This window comes from Cebus imitator, unplaced genomic scaffold (assembly GCF_001604975.1).
Source record: "Cebus imitator isolate Cc_AM_T3 unplaced genomic scaffold, Cebus_imitator-1.0 Scaffold227, whole genome shotgun sequence".
In the NCBI taxonomy this organism is placed as follows: domain Eukaryota; kingdom Metazoa; phylum Chordata; class Mammalia; order Primates; family Cebidae; genus Cebus; species Cebus imitator.
Window position 1 is genome coordinate 2,700,933 of NW_016107542.1, and position 11,283 is coordinate 2,712,215.

The following is an 11,283-nucleotide window of genomic DNA, read 5'->3' on the forward strand; positions in this document are numbered from 1 at the left end:
AGGAGGCAGAGGCGGGGTGGCTGGACCCTCGGCATCAGCTCATTCTCCCCTGTTACACACATACACACGCAAATAATGTTTCTAAAAAGTTGAGTTGCGACTCTGTGCCTCGCCTGTCCTGTTCATCCTCGTCCTGGGCCGGGGGATGCGTCTGGGGGCGAACCCCAGGATGCTGGCTAATTGCTGCTGGCGGGTTCCGTTGGGGGAGCGCGGGTGCGACCCTGGACGGCTGGACGGCGTATAGGGGGTCCCGGGAGGGGTGGCTGGCTGCGGCACTCGGCGCTGGTGCCCGTGCGCGCCGCGGTCTGGGCTGGCCTGGCGGCGCAGTGTGGACACTGCTGCAGGGAGAGGGGAAGGGGGAAGAGGAAGGGAGGGAGGCGGCCGGGCGAGGAGTGTGGATGTGTGTGCGGCTGTGAGGGCCGGCCTGTAGCCAGCTGCTTCCTGAGTGTGAGCGCCGGAGGGGGAGGGGGAAGAGTGGGGGCGGGCTCGCAGGTCGCCTGGCTGGCCAATTCGAAGGCCGTGCTTGTGTTTCCCTCTTGACGCGTTCACACACACACACACACACACTTCTCTCTCTCTCTCTCTCTCTCTCTCTCTCTCTCTCTCTCTCTCTCCTTTCTTCCCAGCCTTGTTTGTTAAACTGACTTTTATTTCAGCAAGAAAAAGTATTAGTATTTAGCGTTTAGACAGGATTTGGTGTCAGATAATAAACAAACAAACAAAAAAATCCAGTAGTAGCCACGGAGAGAGTAACACGGTGAAAAATGGCAGAAGGGTGGGTTCGAAATACGGCATCGGTTGCACTTGACAACTTTGAAGCTGGATAGGTGAGACACTAAGGATGCCTTTTCCAAGTATAGGCAGGGAAGAGACGAAGGTGATGAAAGTGTTGCAAAGGTATACAATTCTGAACACAGGCTGTTAGGAATGGAGGCATATTCCCTGCGTATGTTACATTTATAAATTGGCACTTTATCCTTATGAATTCAACTTCCTCAGCCTCATACCCCACCTGACCCACCACCCCTTCTGCTTGTGTTGATCTTGGGAATCTAGGTATGTAATGTACACAATATGCTCCGGGTAGGCCTTTCAGCAGTCGAGAGGATTATTCACCTTCATGAATGAAATGAGTGAGGATGCCACCAGACACTTTTAGAATTTCACAAGTCTTTATATTCTATTTTCCTGCTCCCACTCCAATATAAATTAGCAATCAGGTAGTAGATGCTCTGATAAAGATAGAAGTCCTCAAGGACACAAATGACTTACCCAAGAAAGTCAAACCTAAAAGTCTGCTGGCAGTTTTCATTTATCTAATTTCAGTGGGAATATTACTAGGCTTGGTCTGTATCCATGATGGTAACATAACCAAAAGAAGCCTGGTTTCCATAGTACTTTTTCTTTTCTCTTCCTTCTCCTTGGGACACGAACTCATCAGAATATCAATCACCAGAATATTTGTCAGCAGAGGTGGAGGAAGATAAATTAATAAGAGTTTAGGATACGTCATTCTGTCAATTTTACAGTTTCTCTCTGTTCATCTCTTTTAAATACAAGTATCCAAGCCCACGATGGCAGTAGATGGGCTCAACCACATATTATAAGAAAAGAAAATACTCATAAATGAAGCATGCAGCAACATCACAAAAACAAAGAAACTAAGTGGTGGAAATTGCCATGACTATTCCATTGTGGCTAGTTATTGCAACATGCCTGACATTCACCATAAAACTCGTCCTTATTAACTCCAGCCTTCAGGAACACAGCAAGATGGGAAGACTAACCCTTTAATGCATCATGGGAACTTCTGTTCATCAGATTCTTGTGCTGTACAATGGCTCCCCAGGAGCAAGACAAGCCTGGGTGGAGGCTGCAAAAAACCTTTCCAATGTCCCTCAAATATCATTTCAAATACAATGGTTTTGATGCATAGAATGGTATCCTAGGGGTTTGCAGAAGCTTCTAAAACTTCCCAACTGATGGGAACAGCTTAGCTGGAAGACAAAAAATATATAGTGCTACACCCAACTTTAATCAATGGCTTATGAAAATAAAACACTGGGAAAGTTATGAGTCATCAAACTGGAGATCCCCAAAATTTCTTCATTTATAGGAGCCCAAGAGTGGGAATGTCATTTTATTTAGGTGTGATTTTCATGAGCCTCTAACATTCCTAAAATATTTACCACTAAAGGGTTATAGTACTTTGGTTGAATTTTTTCTTTTTTTTTTTTGGCCAAGATTCTGTAGTTCTGCAATAAGAACAGACCTACACAATATATAAGAACATATTCCATGGGTTATAGTAAAAATGCAGTTGTTGTTGTACCAATACAACCCTGAAGTGACTCAGAATGAGATCTATACCTCTTCTGGGCAGAAGAGGTCAGCAGGGGTGAAGGAGGGTGGTAATGAGAGACAGTGAGAAAGGAAATAATATAGTTCTGAAATGATTCTCTCCCCTACCCATGAACTTTCCATTGTGTTTAGGAATCACACTCTGGCAACCTTTCAGCCAGATAGGTGGGAACTGAAGCCCAGTCAGTATCTTCCGTCTCTAGAGACCTGTGTTGTATGTGCCTCAACCGCTGACTCAGGGCAGCTGACTCAGCAGACAGGCCCTTGCTGCCAACTCCAGTCCAGTTCTCATTCATTTGAGAAATATTCAGTGAGTACACACTCTGTCCAAGTATTGGGACTAAAGGAATTAACATTTGTAGGCATTGTACATGGGAGGATATTATGGAAAACTTTTTGCCCAGTGTCTCAGTTATAGCAAACCCTCAAGAAATGGGGACTCTGCATGTATTACTTCATCTAATCCTCAAAGCAGTTGTATGCGATGGTCATGAATAATCTTCTATTTAGAAGCAAGGAAGTTGAAGCTCAATAAACTATTAAAGAGAGACAGAAGCAGAGCTAGTTATGTCAGTTTAGAAGCCCCAGATTCAACCAACATTACTGTACTAGGAAATAATTGTGCATACTCTTTGAATGTGTATAAAACATTTTGCAGGTGTATAAAGTGCAAAGCATCCTGTGATCAATGTTGGATGAGTACAATGAAGTTTATAGGGAGTGTGGAGGAGGCAGGAATAATTTCCTGCAATGTGACATGGACTAGCTTGGCTGATTGAGCTGAATTTCGAAGAATGAGTAGAAAACTGTTAAGCAAAGGAGACCATTTCAGGTAGAGGAATCAGCCTTAGAAGAGGTACAGAAAGCATTAAGTCCTGTGAAGCAAGCAGCTCACTCAAAGCTAGAGTACAAAATAGGAACATCCACAGTCCCATAGCAAGGAAACACTCCTGAAGGAACATCCTAACAGCAAAGCTTCACAACTGTTATTTGAGTGACTCTGAGTGCTCTGACAGTAAACCACTTACAAACTTGCAAAGAACTATGATCAGATTCCCACTGCCATGAAGTGTCCATGAAAGGAAACAAGTTTGAAACTCAAAATACAGATAAGTTGAGCTAATAGCACCAGTGATAGTATGCCTAGCTATTAAAACACAGACACACAAACACAGTCACACTCCACACACACATATTAGCTGGCAAGAGGCCAATTACGTAGAAATGCAGCGGAAAAAGTTAATGTTTGCCAACTTTAAGAAGGGGAACTAAATGTGTAAAATGGAAAATTTCCATTTTACTTTCCTGAGTGAGTAGTACAAATAGTGGAATGCCGCAAATTCCACGTTATCAGTGTGTGATATACTAAGAAAACTTAAGCTGATTTTTCTACTAATGTCTCACAAACATGTTCAGCACAGACTCCAATTTACATACAAATCAGTGATGCAATTTTTCAAAAACATTCTTACACCTATCACATTCACAGCATCATAACTCTTTTCCTTTCAAAGGCAAAACTGTAAATCAGAGTCTAGAATGTATCACACCAAATGCAACTGAACAAATTTTGAAATATTTTACTCCATACAATATCTCTCAATCTTGTCTAATTGGTGAAATTTTTCTTCCTTTTTTATACAAACCAAGCTGAGATGCATATAAAATTCAGGGAAAGGGTGACAAAGTATTCCTTGATATATTACTTAGGTATATCTATCTACAAAGAGCTTACCAAAACAAACATAAATTCATATATATATATAATATTCTACAGGCAGCCAGTTATTCTTTCACCATTTAACATTTATACTGACCAACTATATGTGATGTTGTAAAATCAGTTACCTAATCATGATGCTATCTTATCTATAACTGCCTTCTATAAGTGCCACTAAATGACTAACTTACTTTTCTTGATATGCCTTTTATGGCCTAGCAATAGTACTGGGCACTAGTAAGTAACTAATGCTAATCTAATAAATGAATTAATTAATGAGGGAATGAAAGAATTACCTTTAGAGATGGTGAATAACACTTACAACTCATCATTACATATGTGTGTCATTTCAGTGTTCCAAAAGAAGCTAACAGATGCTCTTTGAATGTGTGCAAAGCACACTGCAAGTGTATAAAGTACAAGGCGTGTTGTGATTTATGTCAGATGAGCACACCTAGTGTGTAGGGAGTGTGGAGGAGGCAGGAATAATTTCCTACAATATGATATGAAGTACCTTTCTATACCCCTTAGGCTTTTTATGGTAAACTGAAGATTTAAATGTTTCTTCCTATTCCTTGAGGAAGAAAATTCAAAGACTGTGCAGTGTTTAGAGTAAGGAGGAGGCCTGTCCGTACCCTGCACTAGTGACCCTTTCCTGTCTGGCGCCCACTAACAAACCAGGTCATCTGCTCCATACCCTGAATTCCAGCCTCAAAATAAAAATATATACTAAATAATGGGGAGAAAAAGGAAGATAAGAAATGGAAAATAGGGAGAGAGGGTGCAGAGAAGAAGGTGAATTATGTAAAAACTACTGAACATGAAGAAGGCAGCACAGCACTGGAACATGAGGATAATTGAGAGCAACTAGTTAGTTTCGGGCAGAATTAAGCTCTGGAACAAAAGCTATTCAGTGGATTTTCAGACTCCTCCCCAACTCACCTCACGTCTTAAATATACCTGCAAATGGGTTTGAAGAAACTTGGAAATTTTCCACAAATCCTAACTTCTTACAATGTTAAAAGCACTCAGGAGTTTTTCACATATATACACGTTTCTGTTCTTGTTTAACCCTGTAGAGCAGGGAAGAGTGTAATTTTATTGTCCATGGAACAAATGACCAATAGCCCTCAAAGCAGACCTGCTCTGGGTAAAAGTGTTGACTTCCTTCAGACTGGGGGCAAGGCTCCAAGTTCATGATCTACATTTTTTCACTTCATTCTCACAACATCCCAATCAGGTGAAATCTAGCACAACTTCCATTTTACAGATGAGAAAACAGAGGCAGAAAGAGGTGGGCTATCTCCCCACTGCCACCTAACCATTGCTCTATTACCCTTTCAAGGCAGGAAACCCTGCTTCCACAAGACATTTATTTGTTTATTCACTCAGGCAGGTGGTATGTTGGAAGAAAAATGGACTTTGGAATCAGAAAACCTGGAATCCCAACCTCACCACTAACTGAGAGACCTTGAGCTGGTTCCTAAACCATGGGGGACTTCAGTTCCACTACATGAGTTATTGCAAAGATTCAGTGGGAATTGTGACATTGGCCAGAACACATGTAAAACCAGGGGCATCCCCTATTAATAAGGAGCCCAGCTCAAGCACTTCAATGGAAATTGACCCCAGCCCCAGCTCTACTGATGGGCTCTATGATTCAGAGAGGAATCTCACTTTCTTGGTCAAAGTGAATAGCTCATAAATCTGGGCCTAAGTCAATCCACACAAGACATTCCCCTGGCCATAGGGATTGGTTAAAAATGGGCATGTAACCCAGTTTGAGCTAAATGAGATGTGAATGGGAAAGTTATCTGATAGCTTCTAAGGAAGGTAGCTTCTCTTCTTTCCAGAGAGCCACTGGAGAGGTGGCCTTTCCTAGACAGAAAAGCAGCAAAACTGTCTTCTTCTCAGCCTACACCAAAGGCTCACACTTGGTGGAGGGAAGGGTGGAGAAGATTGCAGAGAACAGCCCTAATGGAACCACAACTGATTTCTACCTGACCTCTTAATTTTTTCATTTGTGAGAGTCAGTAAATCCTTTTTAATTTTTAAACCAGTAATTACAACAACTTAGAGAAGTACCTAAGGTATTCCAGGCACCATCATGAATACAAACATAAGCAAGACAAACTTCAAGGGGATCACAACCTAATAAATATTATAATTAGTTTTTATGACATCATTTTAGTCTTTTGTTGTTGTTGTTTTTTGTTTTTGTTTCTAAATAGGATCCTGCTTTGTCACCCAAACTATAATGCGTGATGTGATCATAGCTCACTACAGCCTCAACCTCCTGGGCTCAGGCGATCCTCTTGCCTCAGCCTCCTAAGTAGCTGGGACTACAGATACATGCCCAGCTAATTTCTTTTATTTTGTAGAGGTGAGGGGGTGGTCTTGCTATGTTATCCAGGCTGTGGGTTTTTTCAAGTAAATTTATGATTCATGTTCTCTTCAGGACCCTCCTACCATTTTGTCAGTGTAATATTATGCAAGAGAAATTCCATTTCCCCAGTAGTTTCACAATGCCCCCTTTCAGACCAGCTAGTCAACCCTGTGAGGGTCAGATAGTTTATCCATTTGGTTGTCAGACAACTACCTTGAAAAGCCAGGCCATTTCTACATGTTCTCAGTTACTGGTTAACAAATGTTGCCCCAGAATTCAGCACCTAATAGGAAATACATGTATTTCCAAATTCCTACTGAAATTGGATTTTTTTCATTCCTAGATAAAATGGAGACACCCAGGTTTTCCTGGAATGGCAATCAGAAATAGAGAGGAATTATATAGAAGTGTCTGCCCAGGCATCTCTGAGTTTCATGCCTTTTTGCTGTCACTGCTATTGTTAATTCTACCTTGGAAAGTTTCAGTTCATTCTTGAATATCCTCCCCACCCCCATGCTTTTCTGCCTTCTGTTTTATAACTAAATGTCATTTAAAACTCTAGCTATAGATATGCCTGCTGGCATAAGCAACAGGGGCAGAGAGTCCTTAGATTCTAGATTGAATTTAGGGCCCAGCAGTTAGACAATGGGAACTTGATAATAACGATGTTATCTCAGCAGATTGCATAAGTCAGAAATGTTCTTCCTGTCACTGCTTTCTTTTTCCTTCCAGCAAAAAGTGGACATTAGGGAGAAAGTGAGGGTGGTGAGTTATACATGATGACGCAGTTTAATTATGGCAATGATAACAACTCACATTTATTGAGGGCTTATTATGTGCCAGGGCTGAGCAAAGTAGTTAAGATTCTTGATCTCATTTAATTCTCACAGTATAGGGGCTAATGAATGGTAGAGGTGAGAGTAGAACCCAGCCTCCCATGGCTCCAGGGCACATGCTCTTAGCTCTAGCACTCTGCTGCCTCCATGAAGTACATTTATTGTAATATATGTTGATGATATATGTGATAAACATAATTATATGTAAAATTTAAGAACAAGATATATTATATAAATTATATATATATTGACCTATTTATACAAAACTACCTGGTGATAATGAACTTCTTATAGTTCCTCAAAGCCTGCTTTGCACACTCTCCCTAGCCTCCAAACGTGCTGTTTTATCTACACAGAATGACCTTTACTATCCACCTTGTCTTACTCTGTAAGGCTTTCTCTGATAGGGAGAATAATGCTCGCCCCTTGCAAAAAAAAAAATCCACATTCTAACTCCTGGAACCTGTGAATATGTTAGATTGCAGGGCAAAAGGACTTAAGACTGTTGACAGAATTAAGTTTGCTAATTAGTTGCCCTTAAGGTGGGGAGAGTATCGTGGACTAGGGAAGTGAGCCCTGGATTATGGATGTGGTATTCAGGAAAGCAGAGCCATACACAGACTATATTACTGGGTTTGCAGGTGCAGGAAGGAGCTATTAACCAAGGAATGTGGGCAGCTCTAGAAGCTGGAAATGGAATAATTCTTTCCTAGAGCCTACAGAAAGGCAACAGCCCTGCCACACCTTGATCTTGGCCCAAGGAAACCTGTGTCGGATTTCTATCCTACAAAACTGTGACATAAAATTGTGGGTTGTTTAAGATGCTATTTAGGATCATTTGTAACAGCAACAATAGAAAAGTAATGTACTTTCTCAACTTTCCTCTCTCCCTTCTCCCCCAGAGCCAAACACCGTTGGCTCAGGGATCTCACAGAGCATTGTCCTTAGAGTATTTAATGCTGTTGATACTATCTGGGGCCTGGCCACGTACATGCCATCCTTGCTTTAGCTCCTTCAGGAACACTGTGGCTGGGTATCACGACCCATCTGAGAGCCTTCACCCTGCCACCACCCACTTTCTGCTGGAAGGACAGGCATTGTAAAGTGAAATGACCCACAGCTCATGAACTAGAAGGAACAGGTAGGGCAGGAGAAAAAGGAAATAAGAGGAGAGTAGCAGGGGGATGCAGGAAGGAGGAGGAAAAGGAGTTACCAGAGGAGAAGAGGTGAGAAAACAAAGGGAGGGAAGGAATGAAGGGGGAAGACACAGTCAAAGAAGAGGAGAAGGAAGGAGGGGTGCTGGAGGAGGATACAGAAGTTAGGGTGTCAAGGAAGAGGAGAAAAGAGAATGAAGAGGGACCTTGTTCTGCCCCCACCCATCTCCCACCTCAACATCCTCTCCTCCCTCTCCTCCCTCCTCCCTGAGATCTCCCGCAGCCTTGAGGATCCAGTCCTAGTGCCTCTTCCTCGCAGTGGTTCTCAGTGCTGGGTACTCCTTAAAATACCTGGAGAAACTTGCCAGGCCCACCCCCCAGGGATTCTGGTTTAATTAGCCTCAATGGGATCTAGGCATCAGGACTTTTTATAAGCTTCCTAGGAGACTCTAATGGGTAGCCAGGATGAAGAGCCATTGTTACAAAGCCCTCTTTGGTCTCTGTGTCTCACCTGGGATGGCTCCTACAGTCAAACTCAGAGCCCTGGTCTAGGTCTCACACTTGGCAGCTGGAGAAGCTGAACTGAGATAATATTAGAACCCAGACCCCAGAGCCAAACTGCTGGGATTTAGTCCTGACTCCACATTTAATAGCTGAGCAACCTTAGGGCATTCACTTAAGCTCTTTGTGCTTGTCTCTCTATCTGCAAAACGAGAATGAATATAGTCAGGTATTTGCCTTACAGCATTGTTTTGGAGACTGAGTTAATATTTGTTAAGTGCTTAGAACAGTGGCTGTCACACATAATGTAAGATGAAAGCATTTTTTTAGATAAAACAAAATCAGCCTGCATCATCTCCGAATTGTTATTCTGTCTTGTCAAGCTGTTTAACCTTTTGTGTACATGCCATGCCCAGCTTATAACCTCACTCTCCTGTCATTCATCCCACACCAAAGCCATTGCTCTCTGCAAAATAGGCACTCAATAGTCTGTTAAGTGAACGTAGAAAAAGCAAGAAATTATTCCAAAATATATATAACCTGTTCATTCAAATTAAGACTCGGCTGTGAGTTAATTATTTTTTTAAATATTCATTTAAGCAATTTCCTCTTATGAGCAAAGGTTTTAGGCAGAGGATGGGGGGGACACAGTATAAGTAGCAGGAAATCTGTGGCATAAGGAAGAGTCCTGAAGTGAGTTCTGAAATTGGATAATGCTGATATCTAACTGAGGTTACTGAAGGTGATAAAGTAGGCTGAAAAAAGAGAGGTGGAGGTTATGAAAAACTATTCAGGTCAGAGGAATAAAAGGCCACAAAAGGCAAACTTTACTACTTTATAATTGTGCCTAAGTCAGGCCCAGTCTACATTTCTATTTTGATGGCTGATTTGCATACACACTCATATACATTTTAACTCTGAAAGTAGAAGTTCCATATGTGTTTTATTTACTCTCATTTATTTTTTTTCTTTACCAGTTGGCCTATTTTTTTTTTCTTCACATGACATCAGGAGATCATCATTGCAACAAGCAACTCAGCTTAGAAATGCTGGGATAACTCCGAAAGAGGCATTTGAGACACGATGTAGAACTTTATATTAGAGTACAATAAAATTTATAATGCACAGATTTGGCGGCCAAATATTTCTCTCAAAGGTATGAGAAAATGTCTGTGCTGTATTTTCAAAGAAACCAAATAAGACATGGTCCCTGAATCACTGTCTGAACGCAAACAGCATTTGGCTTTGATCTGAGTTGTTGAAAACTATGACCAATTTATCCTGAGGATGCCAAACCATCAGAGAATGTTTTTAAGTCTGGATTTCCATATCAGGATTCTGCTACACACTTTTTCTCTTCATTTCACATTACATAGGGCCAACTCAAAATAGTACTTCCAACAATGGATGTAGTTGGTATGATAATTGCACATCAAGTTATGGGCAAGGGGTAGATGGGCCCTTTTTTTACTGACATGCTCATGTGGCATATATATATATATATATGTACACACATACATATATATGTGTACACACATACATATATATATGTACACACATATATATGGACACACACACACATATATATATATACACACACACACACACACACATACATATACAATTGAATAGTAAATGGAATTATTGGAATTATTCCCTCTTCTATACTGTATTGATTTGCCTCTTCTATACTTCTTAGGCAAACTCAGCCAGTTTCCATGTGAATAGGGAATAAGGAACATTTCAGAAACTCACTTGTCTAGTGAGGGTGCCCCAGTGTGCCTCTCCAATCTTCCCGAGCCACACCTGCTGCCAGCCTTCTTCCTGCTCTCCACCTAGTCCAAGAAAGAGTCACTACTGATTTTTTGAACTGCATTTGCAAACCTAAACCCCAAATATATACACTAGTCTCAATGTCGAATCATATTTGTAGTGCCCCTCCCTGCCCACACAGCCAAATTATGTGTGTGTGAAGATACACACACAAGGGGAACGGACCCAGCCCCACGAGGACATGCACCAGCCATCTTGCAAGCATGTATGATACACCAAGAACCTCCTGCAATGAGCCAATCAACCAGGACTACCTGCTTTTGGGTCTCAGAAGGATTTTTTGGGAAGGTGATGGGGACTTGATCAGCACATAAAGTCTCTGAAGCACTCTCCACTGTGCCCACTTCCTTGTTAAATAAGTAAATGGTGATGTTGATGTTTTACACTTCTTTACATTTTAGGGCATCCAAATCACCAAAGGTAGGTCTTTGTCTAAAATTTTTGTCTGAAACTAGGGCTTTGGACCCATTCTGCATTCAGGGTCCATCTTCA

At 41.5% G+C, this 11,283-nt stretch overlaps 1 protein-coding gene across 1 annotated transcript in view; it reads right to left on the minus strand.

The window, feature by feature from the left end:
- Positions 1 to 10,842, minus strand: part of GLIS3 (GLIS family zinc finger 3) — a 501,312-nt gene extending 490,470 nt beyond the window's left edge. Inside the window, exons 1-2 of the mRNA XM_037727311.1 lie at positions 10,714 to 10,842; positions 8,969 to 9,160 (exon numbers count right to left, since the gene is read on the minus strand). The gene's annotated coding sequence lies outside the window, so the exon portion shown is untranslated. The remainder of the gene's footprint in view (positions 1 to 8,968; positions 9,161 to 10,713) is intronic.
- Positions 10,843 to 11,283: the final 441 nt, after the last annotated feature.